Source organism: Phyllobates terribilis, unplaced genomic scaffold (genome assembly GCF_046119375.1).
Source record: "Phyllobates terribilis strain yellow unplaced genomic scaffold, ASM4611937v1 Scaffold_11__3_contigs__length_659146591, whole genome shotgun sequence".
Taxonomy (NCBI): Eukaryota; Metazoa; Chordata; class Amphibia; order Anura; family Dendrobatidae; genus Phyllobates; species Phyllobates terribilis.
Genome location: NW_027362771.1, coordinates 651,629,929 through 651,656,925, shown reverse-complemented (window position 1 = coordinate 651,656,925; position 26,997 = coordinate 651,629,929). Strand labels below are relative to the sequence as shown.

At 55.8% G+C, this 26,997-nt stretch overlaps 1 protein-coding gene across 2 annotated transcripts in view; it reads right to left on the bottom strand.

Annotated features, from left to right (window-relative positions):
• Positions 1-26,441, bottom strand: part of LOC141167187 (phospholipid scramblase 1-like) — a 75,806-nt gene extending 49,365 nt beyond the window's left edge. The window contains exon 1 of one of the 2 annotated variants that reach the window (XM_073654610.1): positions 26,205-26,441. The gene's annotated coding sequence lies outside the window, so the exon portion shown is untranslated. The remainder of the gene's footprint in view (positions 1-26,204) is intronic. The other variant, XM_073654611.1, reaches the window with a different exon arrangement.
• Between the last annotated feature and the right edge of the window lie 556 nt (positions 26,442-26,997).

Below are 26,997 nucleotides of genomic sequence, written 5' to 3'. Positions count from 1 at the left end.
AATACGGGGGCTGTTACATTAGACGGGGGGTAATACGGGGGCCTTGTACATTAGACGGGGGGTAATACGGGGGCCTTGTACAGTAGACGGGGGGTAATACGGGGGCTGTGTACATTAGACGGGGGGTAATACGGGGGCCTTGTACATTAGACGGGGGGTAATACGGGGGCTGTGTACATTAGACGGGGGGTAATACGGGGGCTGTGTACATTAGACGGGGGGTAATACGGGGGCCTTGTACATTAGACGGGGGGTAATACGGGGGCCTTGTACATTAGACGGGGGGTAATACGGGGGCCGTGTACATTAGACGGGGGGTAATACGGGGGCTGTGTACATTAGACGGGGGGTAATACGGGGGCTGTGTACATTAGACGGGGGGTAATACGGGGGCTGTGTACATTAGACGGGGGGTAATACGGGGGCTGTGTACATTAGACGGAGGTAATACGGGGGCCGTGTACATTAGACGGGGGGTAATACGGGGGCCTTGTACATTAGACGGGGGGTAATACGGGGGCCTTGTACATTAGACGGGGGGTAATACGGGGGCCTTGTACATTAGACGGGGGGTAATACGGGGGCCTTGTACATTAGACGGGGGGTAATACGGGGGCCTTGTACATTAGACGGGGGGTAATACGGGGGCCTTGTACATTAGACGGGGGGTAATACGGGGGCTGTGTACATTAGACAGGGGGTAATACGGGGGCCGTGTACATTAGACGGGGGGTAATACGGGGGCTGTGTACATTAGACGGGGGGTAATACGGGGGCCTTGTACATTAGACGGGGGGTAATACGGGGGCCTTGTACATTAGACGGGGGGTAATACGGGGGCTGTGTACATTAGACGGGGGGTAATACGGGAGCTGTGTACATTAGACGGGGGGTAATACGGGGGCTGTGTACATTAGACGGGGGGTAATACGGGGCCTTGTACATTAGACGGAGGGTAATACGGGGGCTGTGTACATTAGACGGGGGTAATACGGGGGCTGTGTACATTAGACGGGGGGTAATACGGGGGCTGTGTACATTAGACGGGGGGTAATACGGGGGCTGTGTACATTAGACGGCGGGTAATACGGGGGCCTTGTACATTAGACGGGGGGTAATACGGGGGCTGTGTACATTAGACGGGGGGTAATACGGGGGCTGTGTACATTAGACGGGGGGTAATACGGGGGCCTTGTACATTAGACGGGGGGTAATACGGGGGCTGTGTACATTAGACGGGGGGTAATACGGGGGCCTTGTACATTAGACGGGGGGTAATACGGGGGCCTTGTACATTAGACGGGGGGTAATACGGGGGCTGTGTACATTAGACGGGGGGTAATACGGAAGCTGTGTACATTAGACGGAGGTAATACGGGGGCTGTGTACATTAGACGGGGGTTAATACGGGGGCCTTGTACATTAGACGGGGGGTAATACGGGGGCCTTGTACATTAGACGGGGGGTAATACGGGGGCCGTGTACATTAGACGGGGGGTAATACGGGGGCCTTGTACATTAGACGGGGGGTAATACGGGGGCTGTGTACAGTAGACGGGAGGTAATACAGGGGCCTTGTACAGTAGACGGGGGGTAATACGGGGGCCTTGTACATTAGACGGGTGGTAATACGGGGGCTGTGTACAGTAGACGGGGGTAATACGGGGGCTGTGTACATTAGACGGGGGGTAATACGGGGGCCTTGTACATTAGACGGGGGGTAATACGGGGGCTGTGTACATTAGACGGGGGGTAATACGGGGGCCTTGTACATTAGACGGGGGGTAATACGGGGGCTGTGTACATTAGACGGGGGTAATACGGGGGCTGTGTACATTAGACGGGGGGTAATACGGGGGCCTTGTACATTAGACAGGGGGTAATACGGGGGCTGTGTACAGTAGACGGGGGGTAATACGGGGGCCTTGTACAGTAGACGGGGGGTAATACGGGGGCTGTGTACAGTAGACGGGGGGTAATACGGGGGCCTTGTACATTAGACGGGGGTAATACGGGGGCTGTGTACATTAGACGGGGGGTAATACGGGGGCTGTGTACATTAGACGGGGGGTAATACGGGGGCTGTGTACAGTAGACGGGGGGTAATACGGGGGCTGTGTACATTAGACGGGGGGTAATACGGGGGCCTTGTACATTAGACGGGGGGTAATACGGGGGCCTTGTACATTAGACGGGGGGTAATACGGGGGCTGTGTACATTAGACGGGGGGTAATACGGGGGCCTTGTACATTAGACGGGGGGTAATACGGGGGCTGTGTACAGTAGACGGGGGGTAATACGGGGGCTGTGTACATTAGACGGGGGGTAATACGGGGGCCTTGTACATTAGACGGGGGGTAATACGGGGCCTTGTACATTAGACGGGGGGTAATACGGGGGCCTTGTACATTAGACGGGGGGTAATACGGGGGCTGTGTACAGTAGACGGGGGGTAATACGGGGGCTGTGTACATTAGACGGGGGGTAATACGGGGGCCTTGTACATTAGACGGGGGGTAATACGGGGGCCTTGTACATTAGACGGGGGGTAATACGGGGGCTGTGTACATTAGACGGGGGGTAATACGGGGGCTGTGTACATTAGACGGGGGGTAATACGGGGGCCTTGTACATTAGCCAGGGGTAATACGGGGGCTGTGTACATTAGACGGGGGGTAATACGGGGGCCTTGTACATTAGACGGGGGGTAATACGGGGGCCTTGTACATTAGACGGGGGGTAATACGGGGGCCTTGTACATTAGACGGGGGGTAATACGGGGGCTGTGTACATTAGACGGGGGGTAATACGGGGGCTGTGTACATTAGACGGGGGGTAATACGGGGGCTGTGTACATTAGACGGGGGGTAATACGGGGGCTGTGTACATTAGACGGGGGGTAATACGGGGGCCTTGTACATTAGCCAGGGGTAATACGGGGGCTGTGTACATTAGACGGGGGGTAATACGGGGGCCTTGTACATTAGACGGGGGGTAATACGGGGGCCTTGTACATTAGACGGGGGGTAATACGGGGGCCTTGTACATTAGACGGGGGGTAATACGGGGGCCTTGTACATTAGACGGGGGGTAATACGGGGGCTGTGTACATTAGACGGGGGGTAACACGGGGGCTGTGTACATTAGACGGGGGGTAATACGGGGGCTGTGTACATTAGACGGGGGGTAATACGGGGGCTGTGTACATTAGACGGGGGGTAATACGGGGGCCTTGTACATTAGCCAGGGGTAATACGGGGGCTGTGTACATTAGACGGGGGGTAATACGGGGGCCTTGTACATTAGACAGGGGTAATACGGGGGCTGTGTACATTAGACGGGGGGTAATACGGGGGCTGTGTACATTAGACGGGGGGGTAATACGGGGGCTGTGTACATTAGACGGGGGGTAATACGGGGGCTGTGTACATTAGACGGGGGGTAATACGGGGGCTGTGTACATTAGACGGTGGGTAATACGGGGGCTGTGTACATTAGACGGGGGGTAATACGGGGGCTGTGTACATTAGACGGGGGGTAATACGGGGGCCTTGTACATTAGACGGGGGGTAATACGGGGGCTGTGTACATTAGACGGGGGGTAATACGGGGGCTGTGTACATTAGACGGGGGGTAATACGGGGGCTGTGTACATTAGACGGTGGGTAATACGGGGGCTGTGTACATTAGACGGGGGGTAATACGGGGGCTGTGTACATTAGACGGGGGGTAATACGGGGGCCTTGTACATTAGACGGGGGGTAATACGGGGGCTGTGTACATTAGACGGGGGGTAATACGGGGGCCTTGTACATTAGACGGGGGGTAATACGGGGGCCTTGTACATTAGACGGGGGGTAATACGGGGGCTGTGTACATTAGACGGGGGGTAATACGGGGGCCGTGTACATTAGACGGGGGGTAATACGGGGGCCTTGTACATTAGACGGGGGGTAATACGGGGGCTGTGTACATTAGACGGGTGGTAATACGGGGGCTGTGTACATTAGACGGGGGGTAATACGGGGGCTGTGTACATTAGACGGGGGGTAATACGGGGGCCTTGTACATTAGACGGGGGATAATACCGGGGCCTTGTACATTAGACGGGGGGTAATACGGGGGCCTTGTACATTAGACGGGGGGTAATACGGGGGCTGTGTACATTAGACGGGGGGTAATACGGGGGCCTTGTACATTAGACGGGGGGGTAATACGGGGGCTGTGTACATTAGACGGGGGGTAATACGGGGGCCTTGTACATTAGACGGGGGGTAATACGGGGGCTGTGTACATTAGACGGGGGTAATACGGGGGCTGTGTACATTAGACGGGTGGTAATACGGGGGCTGTGTACATTAGACGGGGGGTAATACGGGGGCCTTGTACATTAGACGGGGGGTAATACGGGGGCCGTGTACATTAGACGGGGGGTAATACGGGGGCCTTGTACATTAGACGGGGGGTAATACGGGGGCCTTGTACATTAGACGGGGGGTAATACGGGGGCCTTGTACATTAGACGGGGGGTAATACGGGGGCCTTGTAAATTAGACGGGGAGTAATACGGGGGCTGTGTACAGTAGACGGGGGGTAATACGGGGGCTGTGTACATTAGACGGGGGGTAATACGGGGGCCTTGTACATTAGACGGGGGTAATACGGGGGCTGTGTACATTAGACGGGGGGTAATACGGGGGCTGTGTACAGTAGACGGGGGTAATACGGGGGCCTTGTACATTAGACGGGGGGTAATACGGGGGCCTTGTACATTAGACGGGGGGTAATACGGGGGCTGTGTACATTAGACGGGGGGTAATACGGGGGCTGTGTACATTAGACGGGGGGTAATACGGGGGCTGTGTACATTAGACGGGGGGTAATACGGGGGCTGTGTACATTAGACGGGGGGTAATACGGGGGCTGTGTACATTAGACGGGGGGTAATACGGGGGCCTTGTACATTAGACGGGGGGTAATACGGGGGCTGTGTACATTAGACGGGGGGTAATACGGGGGCTGTGTACAGTAGACGAGGGGTAATACGGGGGCTGTGTACAGTAGACGGGGGGTAATACGGGGGCTGTGTACATTAGACGGGGGGTAATACGGGGGCTGTGTACATTAGACGGGGGGTAATACGGGGGCTGTGTACATTAGACGGGGGGTAATACGGGGGCTGTGTACAGTAGACGAGGGGTAATACGGGGGCTGTGTACATTAGACGGGGGGTAATACGGGGGCTGTGTACATTAGACGGGGGGTAATACGGGGGCTGTGTACATTAGATGGGGGGTAATACGGGGGCTGTGTACAGTAGACGGGGGTAATACGGGGGCCTTGTACATTAGACGGGGGGTAATACGGGGGCTGTGTACAGTAGACGGGGGGTAATACGGGGGCCTTGTACAGTAGACGGGGGGTAATACGGGGGCTGTGTACATTAAACGGGGGGTAATACGGGGGCCTTGTACATTAGACGGGGGGTAATACGGGGGCTGTGTACATTAGACGGGGGGTAATACGGGGGCTGTGTACATTAGACGGGGGGTAATACGGGACCTTGTACATTAGACGGGGGGTAATACGGGGGCTGTGTACATTAGACGGGGGGTAATACGGGGGCTGTGTACATTAGACGGGGGGTAATACGGGGGCTGTGTACATTAGACGGGGGGTAATACGGGGGCCTTGTACATTAGACGGGGGGTAATACGGGGGCTGTGTACATTAGACGGGGGGTAATACGGGGGCTGTGTACATTAGACGGGGGGTAATACGGGGGCCTTGTACATTAGACGGGGGGTAATACGGGGGCTGTGTACATTAGACGGGGGGGTAATACGGGGGCCGTGTACATTAGACGGGGGGTAATACGGGGGCCGTGTACATTAGACGGGGGGTAATACGGGGGCCTTGTACATTAGACGGGGGGTAATACGGGGGCTGTGTACATTAGACGGGAGGTAATACGGGGGCCTTGTACATTAGACGGGGGGTAATACGGGGGCCTTGTACATTAGACGGGGGGTAATACGGGGGCCTTGTACATTAGACGGCGGGTAATACGGGGGCTGTGTACATTAGACGGGGGGTAATACGGGGGCCTTGTACATTAGACGGGGGGTAATACGGGGGCTGTGTACAGTAGACGGGGGGTAATACGGGGGCCTTGTACATTAGACGGCGGGTAATACGGGGGCTGTGTACATTAGACGGGGGGTAATACGGGGGCCTTGTACATTAGACGGGGGGTAATACGGGGGCTGTGTACATTAGACGGGGGGTAATACGGGGGCCTTGTACATTAGACGGGGGGTAATACGGGGGCCGCGTACATTAGACGGGGGGTAATACGGGGGCCTTGTACATTAGACGGGGGGTAATACGGGGGCCTTGTACATTAGACGGGGGGTAATACGGGGGCCTTGTACATTAGACGGGGGGTAATACGGGGGCTGTGTACATTAGACGGGGGGTAATACGGGGGCTGTGTACATTAGACGGGGGGTAATACGGGGGCCTTGTACATTAGACGGGGGTAATACGGGGGCTGTGTACATTAGACGGGGGGTAATACGGGGGCCTTGTACATTAGACGGGGGGTAATACGGGGGCCTTGTACATTAGACGGGGGGTAATACGGGGGCTGTGTACAGTAGACGGGGGTAATACGGGGGCCTTGTACATTAGACGGGGGGTAATACGGGGGCCTTGTACATTAGACGGGGGGTAATACGGGGGCTGTGTACATTAGACGGGGGTAATACGGGGGCTGTGTACATTAGACGGGGGGTAATACGGGGGCTGTGTACAGTAGACGAGGGGTAATACGGGGGCTGTGTACAGTAGACGGGGGGTAATACGGGGGCTGTGTACATTAGACGGGGGGTAATACGGGGGCTGTGTACATTAGACGGGGGGTAATACGGGGGCTGTGTACATTAGACGGGGGGTAATACGGGGGCTGTGTACATTAGACGGGGGGTAATACGGGGGCCTTGTACATTAGACGGGGGGTAATACGGGGGCTGTGTACAGTAGACGAGGGGTAATACGGGGGCTGTGTACATTAGACGGGGGGTAATACGGGGGCTGTGTACATTAGACGGGGGGTAATACGGGGGCTGTGTACATTAGATGGGGGGTAATACGGGGGCTGTGTACAGTAGACGGGGGGTAATACGGGGGCTGTGTACATTAGACGGGGGGTAATACGGGGGCCTTGTACATTAGACGGGGGGTAATACGGGGGCCTTGTACATTAGACGGGGGTAATACGGGGGCTGTGTACATTAGACGGGGGGTAATACCGGGGCCTTGTACATTAGACGGGGGGTAATACGGGGGCTGTGTACATTAGACGGGGGGTAATACCGGGGCCTTGTACATTAGACGGGGGGTAATACCGGGGCCTTGTACATTAGATGGGGGGGTAATACGGGGGCTGTGTACATTAGACGGGGGGTAATACGGGGGCTGTGTACATTAGACGGGGGGTAATACGGGGGCCTTGTACATTAGATGGGGGGGTAATACGGGGGCTGTGTACATTAGACGGGGGGTAATACGGGGGCCTTGTACATTAGATGGGGGGGTAATACGGGGGCCTTGTACATTAGACGGGGGGTAATACGGGGGCCTTGTACATTAGACGGGGGGTAATACGGGGGCCTTGTACATTAGATGGGGGGTAATACGGGGGCTGTGTACATTAGACGGGGGGTAATACGGGGGCTGTGTACATTAGACGGGGGGTAATACGGGGGCCTTGTACATTAGATGGGGGGGTAATACGGGGGCCTTGTACATTAGACGGGGGGTAATACGGGGGCTGTGCACATTAGACGGGGGGTAATACGGGGGCTGTGTACAGTAGACGAGGGGGTAATACGGGGGCCTTGTACATTAGACGGGGGGTAATACGGGGGCTGTGCACATTAGACGGGGGGTAATACGGGGGCTGTGTACATTAGACGGGGGGTAATACGGGGGCTGTGTACATTAGACGGGGGGTAATACGGGGGCCTTGTACATTAGACGGGGGGTAATACGGGGGCCGTGTACATTAGATGGGGGGTAATACGGGGGCTGTGTACAGTAGACGAGGGGGTAATACGGGGGCTGTGTACATTAGACGGAGGTAATACGGGGGCTGTGCACATTAGACGGGGGGTAATACGGGGGCTGTGTACATTAGACGGGGGGTAATACGGGGGCTGTGTACATTAGACGGGGGGTAATACGGGGGCCTTGTACATTAGACGGGGGTAATACGGGGGCCTTGTACATTAGACGGGGGTAATACGGGGGCCTTGTACATTAGACGGGGGGTAATACGGGGGCCTTGTACATTAGACGGGGGGTAATACGGGGGCCTTGTACATTAGACGGGGGGTAATACGGGGGCCTTGTACATTAGACGGGGGGTAATACGGGGGCTGTGTACATTAGACGGGGGGTAATACCGGGGCCTTGTACATTAGACGGGGGGTAATACGGGGGCCTTGTACATTAGACGGGGGGTAATACGGGGGCTGTGTACATTAGACGGGGGGTAATACCGGGGCCTTGTACATTAGACGGGGGGTAATACCGGGGCCTTGTACATTAGACGGGGGGTAATACGGGGGCTGTGTACATTAGACAGGGGTAATACGGGGGCCTTGTACTTTAGACGGGGGGTAATACGGGGGCCTTGTACATTAGACGGGGGGTAATACGGGGGCCTTGTACATTAGACGGGGGGTAATACGGGGGCCTTGTACATTAGATGGGGGGTAATACGGGGGCTGTGTACATTAGACGGGGGGTAATACCGGGGCCTTGTACATTAGACGGGGGGTAATACCGGGGCCTTGTACATTAGACGGGGGGTAATACGGGGGCTGTGTACATTAGATAGGGGGTAATACGGGGGCCTTGTACATTAGACGGGGGGTAATACGGGGGCCTTGTACATTAGACGGGGGGTAATACGGGGGCTGTGTACATTAGACGGGGGGTAATACGGGGGCTGTGCACATTAGACGGGGGGTAATACCGGGGCCTTGTACATTAGACGGGGGGTAATACCGGGGCCTTGTACATTAGACGGGGGGTAATACGGGGGCCTTGTACATTAGACGGGGGGTAATACGGGGGCCTTGTACATTAGACGGGGGGTAATACAGGGGCTGTGTACATTAGACGGGGGGTAATACGGGGGCCTTGTACATTAGACGGGGGGTAATACGGAGGCTGTGTACAGTAGACGGGGGGTAATACGGGGGCTGTGTACATTAGACGGGGGTAATACGGGGGCTGTGTACATTAGACGGAGGGTAATACGGGGGCCGTGTACATTAGACGGGGGGTAATACGGGGGCTGTGTACATTAGACGGGGGGTAATACGGGGGCCGTGTACATTAGACGGGGGGTAATACGGGGGCCTTGTACATTAGACGGGGGGTAATACGGGGGCCTTGTACATTAGACGGGGGGTAATACGGAGGCTGTGTACAGTAGACGGGGGGTAATACGGGGGCTGTGTACATTAGACGGGGGTAATACGGGGGCTGTGTACATTAGACGGGGGGTAATACGGGGGCTGTGTACATTAGACGGGGGTAATACGGGGGCTGTGTACATTAGACGGGGGTAATACGGGGGCTGTGTACATTAGACGGGGGGTAATACGGGGGCCTTGTACATTAGACGGGGGGTAATACGGAGGCCTTGTACATTAGACGCGGGGTAATACGGGGGCTGTGTACATTAGACGGGGGTAATACGGGGGCTGTGTACATTAGACGGGGGTAATACGGGGGCTGTGTACATTAGACGGGGGTAATACGGGGGCCGTGTACATTAGACGGGGGTAATACGGGGGCTGTGTACATTAGACGGGGGTAATACGGGGGCTGTGTACATTAGACGGGGGTAATACGGGGGCTGTGTACATTAGACGGGGGTAATACGGGGGCTGTGTACATTAGACGGGGGGTAATACGGGGGCCTTGTACATTAGACGGGGGGTAATACGGGGGCTGTGTACATTAGACGGGGGTAATACGGGGGCTGTGTACATTAGACGGGGGGTAATACGGGGGCCTTGTACATTAGACGGGGGGTAATACGGAGGCTGTGTACAGTAGACGGGGGGTAATACGGGGGCTGTGTACATTAGACGGGGGGTAATACGGGGGCTGTGTACAGTAGACGGGGGGTAATACGGGGGCCTTGTACATTAGACGGGGGGAAATACGGGGGCCTTGTACATTAGACGGGGGGTAATACGGGGGCTGTGTACATTAGACGGGGGGTAATATGGGGGCCTTGTACATTAGACGGGGGGTAATACGGGGGCCTTGTACATTAGATGGGGGGTAATACCGGGGCCTTGTACATTAGACGGGGGTAATACGGGGGCTGTGTACATTAGACGGGGGGTAATACGGGGGCTGTGTACAGTAGACGGGGGGTAATACGGGGGCCTTGTACATTAGACGGGGGGTAATACGGGGGCCGTGTACATTAGACGGGGGGTAATACGGGGGCCTTGTACATTAGACGGGGGGTAATACGGGGGCCTTGTACATTAGACGGGGGGTAATACGGAGGCTGTGTACAGTAGACGGGGGGTAATACGGGGGCCGTGTACATTAGACGGGGGGTAATACGGGGGCCGTGTACATTAGACGGGGGGTAATACGGGGGCCGTGTACATTAGACGGGGGGTAATACGGGGGCCTTGTACATTAGATGGGGGGTAATACGGGGGCCGTGTACATTAGACGGGGGGTAATACGGGGGCCTTGTACATTAGATGGGGGTAATACGGGGGCCTTGTACATTAGACGGGGGTAATACGGGGGCCTTGTACATTAGACGGGGGGTAATACGGGGGCCTTGTACATTAGACGGGGGTAATACGGGGGCCTTGTACATTAGACGGGGGGTAATACGGGGGCTGTGTACAGTAGACGGGGGGTAATACGGGGGCTGTGTACATTAGACGGGGGTAATACGGGGGCTGTGTACAGTAGACGGGGGGTAATACGGGGGCTGTGTACATTAGACGGAGGGTAATACGGGGGCTGTGTACAGTAAACGGGGGGTAATACGGGGGCTGTGTACATTAGACGGGGGGTAATACGGGGGCTGTGTACATTAGACGGGGGGTAATACGGGGGCCTTGTACATTAGACGGGGGGTAATACGGGGGCTGTGTACATTATACGGGGTAATACGGGGGCTGTGTACATTAGACGGGGGGTAATACGGGGGCTGTGTACATTAGACGGGGGGTAATACGGGGGCCTTGTACATTAGACGGGGGTAATACGGGGGCCTTGTACAGTAGACGGGGGGTAATACGGGGGCTGTGTACATTATACGGGGTAATACGGGGGCTGTGTACATTAGACGGGGGTAATACGGGGGCTGTGTACATTAGACGGGGGGTAATACGGGGGCTGTGTACATTAGACGGGGGGTAATACGGGGGCTGTGTACATTAGACGGGGGGTAATACGGGGGCCGTGTACATTAGATGGGGGGTAATACGGGGGCCTTGTACATTAGAAGGGGGGTAATACGGGGGCTGTGTACAGTAGACGGGGGGTAATACGGGGGCCGTGTACATTAGACGGGGGGTAATACGGGGGCCGTGTACATTAGACGGGGGGAATACGGGGGCTGTGTACATTAGACGGGGGGGTAATACGGGGGCCTTGTACATTAGACGGGGGGTAATACTGGGGCTGTGTACATTAGACGGGGGGTAATACGGGGGCTGTGTACATTAGACGGGGGGTAATACGGGGGCTGTGTACAGTAGACGAGGGGGTAATACGGGGGCTGTGTACATTAGATGGGGGGTAATACGGGGGCTGTGTACATTAGACGGGGGGTAATACGGGGGCTGTGTACATTAGATGGACGGTAATACGGGGGCCGTGTACATTAGACGGGGGGTAATACGGGGGCCTTGTACATTAGACGGGGGGTAATACGGGGGCTGTGTACATTAGACGGGGGGGTAATACGGGGGCTGTGTACATTAGACGGGGGGTAATACGGGGGCCTTGTACATTAGACGGGGGGTAATACGGGGGCCTTGTACATTAGATGGGGGGTAATACGGGGGCTGTGTACATTAGATGGGGGGTAATACGGGGGCTGTGTACATTAGATGGGGGGTAATACGGGGGCTGTGTACATTAGACGGGGGTAATACGGGGGCCTTGTACATTAGATGGGGGGTAATACGGGGGCTGTGTACATTAGACGGGGGGGTAATACGGGGGCTGTGTACATTAGACGGGGGGTAATACGGGGGCCTTGTACATTAGACGGGGGGTAATACGGGGGCCTTGTACATTAGATGGGGGGTAATACGGGGGCTGTGTACATTAGACGGGGGGGTAATACGGGGGCTGTGTACATTAGACGGGGGGTAATACGGGGGCCTTGTACATTAGACGGGGGGTAATACGGGGGCCTTGTACATTAGATGGGGGGTAATACGGGGGCTGTGTACATTAGACGGGGGGGTAATACGGGGGCTGTGTACATTAGACGGGGGGTAATACGGGGGCCTTGTACATTAGACGGGGGGTAATACGGGGGCCTTGTACATTAGATGGGGGGTAATACGGGGGCTGTGTACATTAGATGGGGGGTAATACGGGGGCTGTGTACATTAGATGGGGGGTAATACGGGGGCCTTGTACATTAGACGGGGGGGTAATACGGGGGCTGTGTACATTAGACGGGGGGTAATACGGGGGCTGTGTACATTAGACGGGGGGTAATACGGTGGCTGTGTACATTAGACGGGGGGTAATACGGGGGCCTTGTACATTAGACGGGGGGTAATACGGGGGCTGTGTACATTAGATGGGGGGTAATACGGGGGCTGTGTACATTAGATGGGGGGTAATACGGGGGCCTTGTATATTAGACGGGGGGTAATACGGGGGCTGTGTACATTAGATGGGGGGTAATACGGGGGCTGTGTACATTAGATGGGGGGTAATACCGGGGCCTTGTACATTAGACGGGGGGTAATACGGGGGCCTTGTACATTAGATGGGGGGTAATACCGGGGCCTTGTACATTAGACGGGGGGTAATACGGGGGCTGTGTACATTAGATGGGGGGTAATACGGGGGCTGTGTACATTAGATGGGGGGTAATACCGGGGCCTTGTACATTAGACGGGGGGTAATACGGGGGCCTTGTACATTAGATGGGGGGTAATACCGGGGCCTTGTACATTAGACGGGGGGTAATACGGGGGCCTTGTACATTAGATGGGGGGTAATACGGGGGCTGTGTACATTAGATGGGGGTAATACGGGGGCCGTGTACATTAGATGGGGGGTAATACCGGGGCCTTGTACAGTAGACGGGGGTAATACGGGGGCTGTGTACATTAGATGGGGGGTAATACCGGGGCCTTGTACATTAGATGGGGGGTAATACGGGGGCTGTGTACATTAGACGGGGGGTAATACGGGGGCTGTGTACATTAGACGGGGGGTAATACGGGGGCTGTGTACAGTAGACGAGGGGGTAATACGGGGGCTGTGTACATTAGACGGGGGGTAATACGGGGGCTGTGTACAGTAGACGAGGGGGTAATACGGGGGCTGTGTACATTAGATGGGGGGTAATACGGGGGCTGTGTACATTAGATGGGGGGTAATACGGGGGCTGTGTACATTAGACGGGGGGTAATACGGGGGCTGTGTACAGTAGACGGGGGGTAATACGGGGGCCTTGTACATTAGACGGGGGGTAATACGGGGGCTGTGTACATTAGACGGGGGGTAATACGGGGGCTGTGTACATTAGATGGGGGGTAATACGGGGGCCTTGTACATTAGACGGGGGGTAATACGGGGGCTGTGTACATTAGACGGGGGGTAATACGGGGGCTGTGTACATTAGACGGGGGGTAATACGGGGGCTGTGTACATTAGATGGGGGGTAATACCGGGGCCTTGTACATTAGATGGGGGGTAATACGGGGGCTGTGTACATTAGACGGGGGGTAATACGGGGGCTGTGTACATTAGACGGGGGGTAATACGGGGGCTGTGTACAGTAGACGAGGGGGTAATACGGGGGCTGTGTACATTAGACGGGGGGTAATACGGGGGCTGTGTACAGTAGACGAGGGGGTAATACGGGGGCTGTGTACATTAGATGGGGGGTAATACGGGGGCTGTGTACATTAGATGGGGGGTAATACGGGGGCTGTGTACATTAGACGGGGGGTAATACGGGGGCTGTGTACAGTAGACGGGGGGTAATACGGGGGCCTTGTACATTAGACGGGGGGTAATACGGGGGCTGTGTACATTAGACGGGGGGTAATACGGGGGCTGTGTACATTAGATGGGGGGTAATACGGGGGCCTTGTACATTAGACGGGGGGTAATACGGGGGCTGTGTACATTAGACGGGGGGTAATACGGGGGCTGTGTACATTAGACGGGGGGTAATACGGGGGCTGTGTACATTAGACGGGGGGTAATACGGGGGCTGTGTACATTAGACGGGGGGTAATACGGGGGCCGTGTACATTAGACGGGGGGTAATACGGGGGCTGTGTACATTAGACGGGGGGTAATACGGGGGCTGTGTACATTAGACGGGGGGTAATACGGGGGCCTTGTACATTAGACGGGGGGTAATACGGGGGCTGTGTACATTAGACGGGGGGTAATACGGGGGCCTTGTACATTAGATGGGGGGGTAATACGGGGGCCTTGTACATTAGACGGGGGGTAATACGGGGGCCTTGTACATTAGACGGGGGGTAATACGGGGGCCTTGTACATTAGATGGGGGGTAATACGGGGGCTGTGTACATTAGACGGGGGGTAATACGGGGGCTGTGTACATTAGACGGGGGGTAATATGGGGGCCTTGTACATTAGACGGGGGGTAATACGGGGGCCTTGTACATTAGATGGGGGGGTAATACGGGGGCCTTGTACATTAGACGGGGGGTAATACGGGGGCTGTGCACATTAGACGGGGGGTAATACGGGGGCTGTGTACAGTAGACGAGGGGGTAATACGGGGGCCTTGTACATTAGACGGGGGGTAATACGGGGGCTGTGCACATTAGACGGGGGGTAATACGGGGGCTGTGTACATTAGATGGGGGGGTAATACGGGGGCCTTGTACATTAGACGGGGGGTAATACGGGGGCCTTGTACATTAGATGGGGGGGTAATACGGGGGCCTTGTACATTAGACGGGGGGTAATACGGGGGCTGTGCACATTAGACGGGGGGTAATACGGGGGCTGTGTACAGTAGACGAGGGGGTAATACGGGGGCCTTGTACATTAGACGGGGGGTAATACGGGGGCTGTGCACATTAGACGGGGGGTAATACGGGGGCTGTGTACATTAGACGGGGGGTAATACGGGGGCTGTGTACATTAGACGGGGGGTAATACGGGGGCCTTGTACATTAGACGGGGGGTAATACGGGGGCCGTGTACATTACATGGGGGGTAATACGGGGGCTGTGTACAGTAGACGAGGGGTAATACGGGGGCTGTGTACATTAGACGGGGGGTAATACGGGGGCTGTGTACATTACATGGGGGGTAATACGGGGGCTGTGTACAGTAGACGGGGGGTAATACGGGGGCTGTGTACATTAGACGGGGGGGTAATACGGGGGCTGTGTACATTAGACGGGGGGTAATACGGGGGCTGTGTACATTAGACGGAGGTAATACGGGGGCTGTGCACATTAGACGGGGGGTAATACGGGGGCTGTGTACATTAGACGGGGGGTAATACGGGGGCTGTGTACATTAGACGGGGGGTAATACGGGGGCCTTGTACATTAGACGGGGGTAATACGGGGGCCTTGTACATTAGACGGGGGTAATACGGGGGCCTTGTACATTAGACGGGGGGTAATACGGGGGCCTTGTACATTAGACGGGGGGTAATACGGGGGCCTTGTACATTAGACGGGGGGTAATACGGGGGCCTTGTACATTAGACGGGGGGTAATACGGGGGCTGTGTACATTAGACGGGGGGTAATACGGGGGCCTTGTACATTAGACGGGGGGTAATACGGGGGCCTTGTACATTAGACGGGGGGTAATACGGGGGCTGTGTACATTAGACGGGGGGTAATACGGGGGCTGTGTACATTAGACGGGGGGTAATACCGGGGCCTTGTACATTAGACGGGGGGTAATACGGGGGCCTTGTACATTAGACGGGGGGTAATACGGGGGCTGTGTACATTAGACGGGGGGTAATACCGGGGCCTTGTACATTAGACGGGGGGTAATACCGGGGCCTTGTACATTAGACGGGGGGTAATACGGGGGCTGTGTACATTAGACAGGGGTAATACGGGGGCCTTGTACTTTAGACGGGGGGTAATACGGGGGCCTTGTACATTAGACGGGGGGTAATACGGGGGCCTTGTACATTAGACGGGGGGTAATACGGGGGCCTTGTACATTAGATGGGGGGTAATACGGGGGCTGTGTACATTAGACGGGGGGTAATACCGGGGCCTTGTACATTAGACGGGGGGTAATACCGGGGCCTTGTACATTAGACGGGGGGTAATACGGGGGCTGTGTACATTAGACGGGGGGTAATACGGGGGCTGTGCACATTAGACGGGGGGTAATACCGGGGCCTTGTACATTAGACGGGGGGTAATACCGGGGCCTTGTACATTAGACGGGGGGTAATACCGGGGCCTTGTACATTAGACGGGGGGTAATACCGGGGCCTTGTACATTAGACGGGGGGTAATACAGGGGCTGTGTACATTAGACGGGGGGTAATACGGGGGCCTTGTACATTAGACGGGGGGTAATACGGAGGCTGTGTACAGTAGACGGGGGGTAATACGGGGGCTGTGTACATTAGACGGGGGTAATACGGGGGCTGTGTACATTAGACGGAGGGTAATACGGGGGCTGTGTACAGTAGACGGGGGGTAATACGGGGGCCGTGTACATTAGACGGGGGGTAATACGGGGGCTGTGTACATTAGACGGGGGGTAATACGGGGGCCGTGTACATTAGACGGGGGGTAATACGGGGGCTGTGTACATTAGACGGGGGGTAATACGGGGGCTGTGTACATTAGACGGGGGGTAATACGGGGGCCTTGTACATTAGACGGGGGGTAATACGGGGGCTGTGTACATTAGACGGGGGGTAATACGGGGGCCTTGTACATTAGATGGGGGGGTAATACGGGGGCCTTGTACATTAGACGGGGGGTAATACGGGGGCCTTGTACATTAGACGGGGGGTAATACGGGGGCCTTGTACATTAGATGGGGGGTAATACGGGGGCTGTGTACATTAGACGGGGGGTAATACGGGGGCTGTGTACATTAGACGGGGGGTAATACGGGGGCCTTGTACATTAGATGGGGGGGTAATACGGGGGCCTTGTACATTAGACGGGGGGTAATACGGGGGCTGTGCACATTAGACGGGGGGTAATACGGGGGCTGTGTACAGTAGACGAGGGGGTAATACGGGGGCCTTGTACATTAGACGGGGGGTAATACGGGGGCTGTGCACATTAGACGGGGGGTAATACGGGGGCTGTGTACATTAGACGGGGGGTAATACGGGGGCTGTGTACATTAGACGGGGGGTAATACGGGGGCCTTGTACATTAGACGGGGGGTAATACGGGGGCCGTGTACATTACATGGGGGGTAATACGGGGGCTGTGTACAGTAGACGAGGGGTAATACGGGGGCTGTGTACATTAGACGGGGGGTAATACGGGGGCTGTGTACATTACATGGGGGGTAATACGGGGGCTGTGTACAGTAGACGGGGGGTAATACGGGGGCTGTGTACATTAGACGGGGGGGTAATACGGGGGCTGTGTACATTAGACGGGGGGTAATACGGGGGCTGTGTACATTAGACGGAGGTAATACGGGGGCTGTGCACATTAGACGGGGGGTAATACGGGGGCTGTGTACATTAGACGGGGGGTAATACGGGGGCTGTGTACATTAGACGGGGGGTAATACGGGGGCCTTGTACATTAGACGGGGGTAATACGGGGGCCTTGTACATTAGACGGGGGTAATACGGGGGCCTTGTACATTAGACGGGGGGTAATACGGGGGCCTTGTACATTAGACGGGGGGTAATACGGGGGCCTTGTACATTAGACGGGGGGTAATACGGGGGCCTTGTACATTAGACGGGGGGTAATACGGGGGCTGTGTACATTAGACGGGGGGTAATACCGGGGCCTTGTACATTAGACGGGGGGTAATACGGGGGCCTTGTACATTAGACGGGGGGTAATACGGGGGCTGTGTACATTAGACGGGGGGTAATACCGGGGCCTTGTACATTAGACGGGGGGTAATACCGGGGCCTTGTACATTAGACGGGGGGTAATACGGGGGCTGTGTACATTAGACAGGGGTAATACGGGGGCCTTGTACTTTAGACGGGGGGTAATACGGGGGCCTTGTACATTAGACGGGGGGTAATACGGGGGCCTTGTACATTAGACGGGGGGTAATACGGGGGCCTTGTACATTAGATGGGGGGTAATACGGGGGCTGTGTACATTAGACGGGGGGTAATACCGGGGCCTTGTACATTAGACGGGGGGTAATACCGGGGCCTTGTACATTAGACGGGGGGTAATACGGGGGCTGTGTACATTAGACGGGGGGTAATACGGGGGCTGTGCACATTAGACGGGGGGTAATACCGGGGCCTTGTACATTAGACGGGGGGTAATACCGGGGCCTTGTACATTAGACGGGGGGTAATACCGGGGCCTTGTACATTAGACGGGGGGTAATACCGGGGCCTTGTACATTAGACGGGGGGTAATACAGGGGCTGTGTACATTAGACGGGGGGTAATACGGGGGCCTTGTACATTAGACGGGGGGTAATACGGAGGCTGTGTACAGTAGACGGGGGGTAATACGGGGGCTGTGTACATTAGACGGGGGTAATACGGGGGCTGTGTACATTAGACGGAGGGTAATACGGGGGCTGTGTACAGTAGACGGGGGGTAATACGGGGGCCGTGTACATTAGACGGGGGGTAATACGGGGGCTGTGTACATTAGACGGGGGGTAATACGGGGGCCGTGTACATTAGACGGGGGGTAATACGGGGGCCTTGTACATTAGACGGGGGGTAATACGGGGGCCTTGTACATTAGACGGGGGGTAATACGGAGGCTGTGTACAGTAGACGGGGGGTAATACGGGGGCTGTGTACATTAGACGGGGGGTAATACGGGGGCTGTGTACATTAGACGGGGGGTAATACGGGGGCTGTGTACATTAGACGGGGGTAATACGGGGGCTGTGTACAGTAGACGGGGGGTAATACGGAGGCTGTGTACAGTAGACGGGGGGTAATACGGGGGCTGTGTACATTAGACGGGGGTAATACGGGGGCTGTGTACATTAGACGGGGGGTAATACGGGGGCCTTGTACATTAGACGGGGGGTAATACGGAGGCCTTGTACATTAGACGCGGGGTAATACGGGGGCTGTGTACATTAGACGGGGGTAATACGGGGGCTGTGTACAGTAGACGGGGGGTAATACGGAGGCTGTGTACAGTAGACGGGGGGTAATACGGGGGCTGTGTACATTAGACGGGGGTAATACGGGGGCTGTGTACATTAGACGGGGGGTAATACGGGGGCCTTGTACATTAGACGGGGGGTAATACGGAGGCCTTGTACATTAGACGCGGGGTAATACGGGGGCTGTGTACATTAGACGGGGGTAATACGGGGGCTGTGTACATTAGACGGGGGTAATACGGGGGCTGTGTACATTAGACGGGGGTAATACGGGGGCCGTGTACATTAGACGGGGGTAATACGGGGGCTGTGTACATTAGACGGGGGTAATACGGGGGCTGTGTACATTAGACGGGGGGTAATACGGGGGCCTTGTACATTAGACGGGGGGTAATACGGGGGCTGTGTACATTAGACGGGGGTAATACGGGGGCTGTGTACATTAGACGGGGGGTAATACGGGGGCCTTGTACATTAGACGGGGGGTAATACGGAGGCTGTGTACAGTAGACGGGGGGTAATACGGGGGCTGTGTACATTAGACGGGGGGTAATACGGGGGCTGTGTACATTAGACGGGGGGTAATACGGGGGCCTTGTACATTAGACGGGGGGTAATACGGGGGCCTTGTACATTAGACGGGGGGTAATACGGGGGCTGTGTACATTAGACGGGGGGTAATATGGGGGCCTTGTACATTAGACGGGGGGTAATACGGGGGCCTTGTACATTAGATGGGGGGTAATACCGGGGCCTTGTACATTAGACGGGGGTAATACGGGGGCTGTGTACATTAGACGGGGGGTAATACGGGGGCTGTGTACAGTAGACGGGGGGTAATACGGGGGCCTTGTACATTAGACGGGGGGTAATACGGGGGCCGTGTACATTAGACGGGGGGTAATACGGGGGCCTTGTACATTAGACGGGGGGTAATACGGGGGCCTTGTACATTAGACGGGGGGTAATACGGAGGCTGTGTACAGTAGACGGGGGGTAATACGGGGGCCGTGTACATTAGACGGGGGGTAATACGGGGGCCGTGTACATTAGACGGGGGGTAATACGGGGGCCGTGTACATTAGACGGGGGGTAATACGGGGGCCTTGTACATTAGATGGGGGGTAATACGGGGGCCGTGTACATTAGACGGGGGGTAATACGGGGGCCTTGTACATTAGATGGGGGTAATACGGGGGCCGTGTACATTAGACGGGGGGTAATACGGGGGCTGTGTACATTAGACGGGGGGTAATACGGGGGCCGTGTACATTAGACGGGGGGTAATACGGGGGCCTTGTACATTAGACGGGGGGTAATACGGGGGCCTTGTACATTAGACGGGGGGTAATACGGAGGCTGTGTACAGTAGACGGGGGGTAATACGGGGGCTGTGTACATTAGACGGGGGGTAATACGGGGGCTGTGTACATTAGACGGGGGGTAATACGGGGGCTGTGTACATTAGACGGGGGTAATACGGGGGCTGTGTACAGTAGACGGGGGGTAATACGGAGGCTGTGTACAGTAGACGGGGGGTAATACGGGGGCTGTGTACATTAGACGGGGGTAATACGGGGGCTGTGTACATTAGACGGGGGGTAATACGGGGGCCTTGTACATTAGACGGGGGGTAATACGGAGGCCTTGTACATTAGACGCGGGGTAATACGGGGGCTGTGTACATTAGACGGGGGTAATACGGGGGCTGTGTACATTAGACGGGGGTAATACGGGGGCTGTGTACATTAGACGGGGGTAATACGGGGGCCGTGTACATTAGACGGGGGTAATACGGGGGCTGTGTACATTAGACGGGGGTAATACGGGGGCTGTGTACATTAGACGGGGGGTAATACGGGGGCCTTGTACATTAGACGGGGGGTAATACGGGGGCTGTGTACATTAGACGGGGGTAATACGGGGGCTGTGTACATTAGACGGGGGGTAATACGGGGGCCTTGTACATTAGACGGGGGGTAATACGGAGGCTGTGTACAGTAGACGGGGGGTAATACGGGGGCTGTGTACATTAGACGGGGGGTAATACGGGGGCTGTGTACATTAGACGGGGGGTAATACGGGGGCCTTGTACATTAGACGGGGGGTAATACGGGGGCCTTGTACATTAGACGGGGGGTAATACGGGGGCTGTGTACATTAGACGGGGGGTAATATGGGGGCCTTGTACATTAGACGGGGGGTAATACGGGGGCCTTGTACATTAGATGGGGGGTAATACCGGGGCCTTGTACATTAGACGGGGGTAATACGGGGGCTGTGTACATTAGACGGGGGGTAATACGGGGGCTGTGTACAGTAGACGGGGGGTAATACGGGGGCCTTGTACATTAGACGGGGGGTAATACGGGGGCCGTGTACATTAGACGGGGGGTAATACGGGGGCCTTGTACATTAGACGGGGGGTAATACGGGGGCCTTGTACATTAGACGGGGGGTAATACGGAGGCTGTGTACAGTAGACGGGGGGTAATACGGGGGCCGTGTACATTAGACGGGGGGTAATACGGGGGCCGTGTACATTAGACGGGGGGTAATACGGGGGCCGTGTACATTAGACGGGGGGTAATACGGGGGCCTTGTACATTAGATGGGGGGTAATACGGGGGCCGTGTACATTAGACGGGGGGTAATACGGGGGCCTTGTACATTAGATGGGGGTAATACGGGGGCCTTGTACATTAGACGGGGGTAATACGGGGGCCTTGTACATTAGACGGGGGGTAATACGGGGGCCTTGTACATTAGACGGGGGTAATACGGGGGCCTTGTACATTAGACGGGGGGTAATACGGGGGCTGTGTACAGTAGACGGGGGGTAATACGGGGGCTGTGTACATTAGACGGGGGGTAATACGGGGGCTGTGTACAGTAGACGGGGGGTAATACGGGGGCTGTGTACATTAGACGGAGGGTAATACGGGGGCTGTGTACAGTAAACGGGGGGTAATACGGGGGCTGTGTACATTAGACGGGGGGTAATACGGGGGCTGTGTACATTAGACGGGGGGTAATACGGGGGCCTTGTACAGTAGACGGGGGGTAATACGGGGGCTGTGTACATTATACGGGGTAATACGGGGGCTGTGTACATTAGACGGGGGGTAATACGGGGGCTGTGTACATTAGACGGGGGGTAATACGGGGGCCTTGTACATTAGACGGGGGTAATACGGGGGCCTTGTACAGTAGACGGGGGGTAATACGGGGGCTGTGTACATTATACGGGGTAATACGGGGGCTGTGTACATTAGACGGGGGTAATACGGGGGCTGTGTACATTAGACGGGGGGTAATACGGGGGCTGTGTACATTAGACGGGGGGTAATACGGGGGCTGTGTACATTAGACGGGGGGTAATACGGGGGCCGTGTACATTAGATGGGGGGTAATACGGGGGCCTTGTACATTAGAAGGGGGGTAATACGGGGGCTGTGTACAGTAGACGGGGGGTAATACGGGGGCCGTGTACATTAGACGGGGGGTAATACGGGGGCCGTGTACATTAGACGGGGGGAATACGGGGGCTGTGTACATTAGACGGGGGGGTAATACGGGGGCCTTGTATATTAGACGGGGGGTAATACTGGGGCTGTGTACATTAGACGGGGGGGTAATACGGGGGCTGTGTACATTAGACGGGGGGTAATACGGGGGCTGTGTACATTAGACGGGGGGTAATACGGGGGCTGTGTACAGTAGACGAGGGGGTAATACGGGGGCTGTGTACATTAGATGGACGGTAATACGGGGGCCGTGTACATTAGACGGGGGGTAATACGGGGGCCTTGTACATTAGACGGGGGGTAATACGGGGGCCTTGTACATTAGATGGGGGGTAATACGGGGGCTGTGTACATTAGACGGGGGGGTAATACGGGGGCTGTGTACATTAGACGGGGGGTAATACGGGGGCCTTGTACATTAGACGGGGGGTAATACGGGGGCCTTGTACATTAGATGGGGGGTAATACGGGGGCTGTGTACATTAGATGGGGGGTAATACGGGGGCCTTGTACATTAGACGGGGGGTAATACGGGGGCCTTGTACATTAGATGGGGGGTAATACGGGGGCCTTGTACATTAGACGGGGGGTAATACGGGGGCTGTGTACATTAGACGGGGGGTAATACGGGGGCTGTGTACATTAGACGGGGGTAATACGGGGGCCTTGTACATTAGATGGGGGGTAATACGGGGGCTGTGTACATTAGACGGGGGGTAATACGGGGGCCTTGTACATTAGACGGGGGGTAATACGGGGGCCTTGTACATTAGATGGGGGGTAATACGGGGGCTGTGTACATTAGATGGGGGGTAATACGGGGGCCTTGTACATTAGACGGGGGGGTAATACGGGGGCTGTGTACATTAGACGGGGGGTAATACGGGGGCTGTGTACATTAGACGGGGGGTAATACGGTGGCTGTGTACATTAGACGGGGGGTAATACGGGGGCCTTGTACATTAGACGGGGGGTAATACGGGGGCTGTGTACATTAGATGGGGGGTAATACGGGGGCCTTGTACATTAGACGGGGGGTAATACGGGGGCTGTGTACATTAGATGGGGGGTAATACGGGGGCTGTGTACATTAGATGGGGGGTAATACCGGGGCCTTGTACATTAGACGGGGGGTAATACGGGGGCCTTGTACATTAGATGGGGGGTAATACCGGGGCCTTGTACATTAGACGGGGGGTAATACGGGGGCCTTGTACATTAGATGGGGGGTAATACGGGGGCTGTGTACATTAGATGGGGGTAATACGGGGGCCGTGTACATTAGATGGGGGGTAATACCGGGGCCTTGTACAGTAGACGGGGGGTAATACGGGGGCTGTGTACATTAGATGGGGGGTAATACCGGGGCCTTGTACATTAGATGGGGGGTAATACGGGGGCTGTGTACATTAGACGGGGGGTAATACGGGGGCTGTGTACATTAGACGGGGGGTAATACGGGGGCTGTGTACAGTAGACGAGGGGGTAATACGGGGGCTGTGTACATTAGACGGGGGGTAATACGGGGGCTGTGTACAGTAGACGAGGGGGTAATACGGGGGCTGTGTACATTAGATGGGGGGTAATACGGGGGCTGTGTACATTAGATGGGGGGTAATACGGGGGCTGTGTACATTAGACGGGGGGTAATACGGGGGCTGTGTACAGTAGACGGGGGGTAATACGGGGGCCTTGTACATTAGACGGGGGGTAATACGGGGGCTGTGTACATTAGATGGGGGGTAATACGGGGGCCTTGTACATTAGACGGGGGGTAATACGGGGGCTGTGTACATTAGACGGGGGGTAATACGGGGGCTGTGTACATTAGACGGGGGGTAATACGGGGGCTGTGTACATTAGACGGGGGGTAATACGGGGGCTGTGTACATTAGACGGGGGGTAATACGGGGGCTGTGTACATTAGACGGGGGGTAATACGGGGGCTGTGTACATTAGACGGGGGGTAATACGGGGGCCGTGTACATTAGACGGGGGGTAATACGGGGGCTGTGTACATTAGACGGGGGGTAATACGGGGGCTGTGTACATTAGACGGGGGTAATACGGGGGCTGTGTACATTAGACGGGGGGTAATACGGGGGCCTTGTACATTAGACGGGGGGTAATACGGGGGCTGTGTACAGTAGACGAGGGGGTAATACGGGGGCCTTGTACATTAGACGGGGGGTAATACGGGGGCTGTGTACATTAGACGGGGGGTAATACGGGGGCTGTGTACATTAGACGGGGGGTAATACGGGGGCTGTGTACATTAGACGGGGGTAATACGGGGGCTGTGTACATTAGACGGGGGGTAATACGGGGGCCTTGTACATTAGACGGGGGGTAATACGGGGGCTGTGTACAGTAGACGAGGGGGTAATACGGGGGCTGTGTACATTAGACGGGGGGTAATACGGGGGCCTTGTACATTAGATGGGGGGTTATACGGGGGCTGTGTACATTAGATGGGGGGTAATACGGGGGCTGTGTACATTAGACAGGGGGTAATACGGGGGCCTTGTACATTAGACGGGGGTAATACGGGGGCTGTGTACATTAGACGGGGGGTAATACGGGGGCTGTGTACATTAGATGGGGGGTAATACGGGGGCTGTGTACATTAGACGGGGGGTAATACGGGGGCTGTGTACATTAGACGGGGGGTAATACGGGGGCCTTGTACATTACAGAATGTAGGGGAGTAATACGGGGGCTACGTACATTACAGAATGTAGGGGAGTAATACGGGGGCTACGTACATTACAGAATATAGGGGAGTAATGCGGGGGCTGCGTACATTACAGAATATAGGGGAGTAATGCGGGGGCTGCGTACATTACAGAATATAGGGGAGTAATGCGGGGGCTGCGTACATTACAGAATATAGGGGAGTAATGCGGGGGCTGCGTACATTACAGAATATAGGGGAGTAATGCGGGGGCTGCGTACATTACAGAATATAGGGGAGTAATGCGGGGGCTGCGTACATTACAGAATATAGGGGACAGCTATGAGATAAAAGTTAGTAGGTAAAGTTGGGGTGTAGGCGGTAGAGTTCGGGGCTCGTCCTACCTTGTGGCCCTCCCCCCAGGGTGCAGCTGTTGGGGTCTCCCCCGCTGAAGGTCTCTCTCCTTGTGTCTCTTGGTGTCTCTCTATTTTTGCCTTGTTGGGAGGTGTCAGAGGGAGGAGAGCGCAGGGCGAGGCCCCCCTGAGGGAGTGAGACTGCAGGGAGGAGGCGAGACAGCAGGTAGAACTAGACAGCTGACACATGGAGGGAGGGGAAGAGACTGCTGCAAGGAGGGGGCAGTGGAAACATAATGGAGGGAGGGGAAGAGACTGCTGCCAGGGTGTGGGGGTCTGGAGGGGGTGCACTTATTTCTTATACCAGCTCTCCCCCCAGTGGCCACTGCTGGCTACTGCAGGAGCTATCAGCTCAAATTACTCAATAAAGGGATTTCCAGGAATGAAATATTTTTTTACTTCGTAGACTCCCACTGGTAAGCATAACAAAGGGGTCTTCACTCTCCCTGCCCGGGCCAGCCCATGCTCTTCACCGCTGCCTCTGGTATTTGATGACAGGCTGCAGTGGTGACGTCAATAGCGCTGCAGCCAATCACTGAGCTACGCAGCTCTAACATGAAAGTCGGAGAAGAGAATAACCCTTCACACCGACCTCTGGGACAGTGTTACCCTTAGGCCACGGCCCCAGTATCAGTATCTGGTCAGTATTCGGTCAGTATTTTTTCTCAGAACCCAAAACCCGGTGAGGAACAATCAGAGAAAAGGTAGAATAGAAACAAGTCACCAATTCTGCATCTATCACCCACTCCTGAGAACAAATACTGACCGAATACTGACCACATAC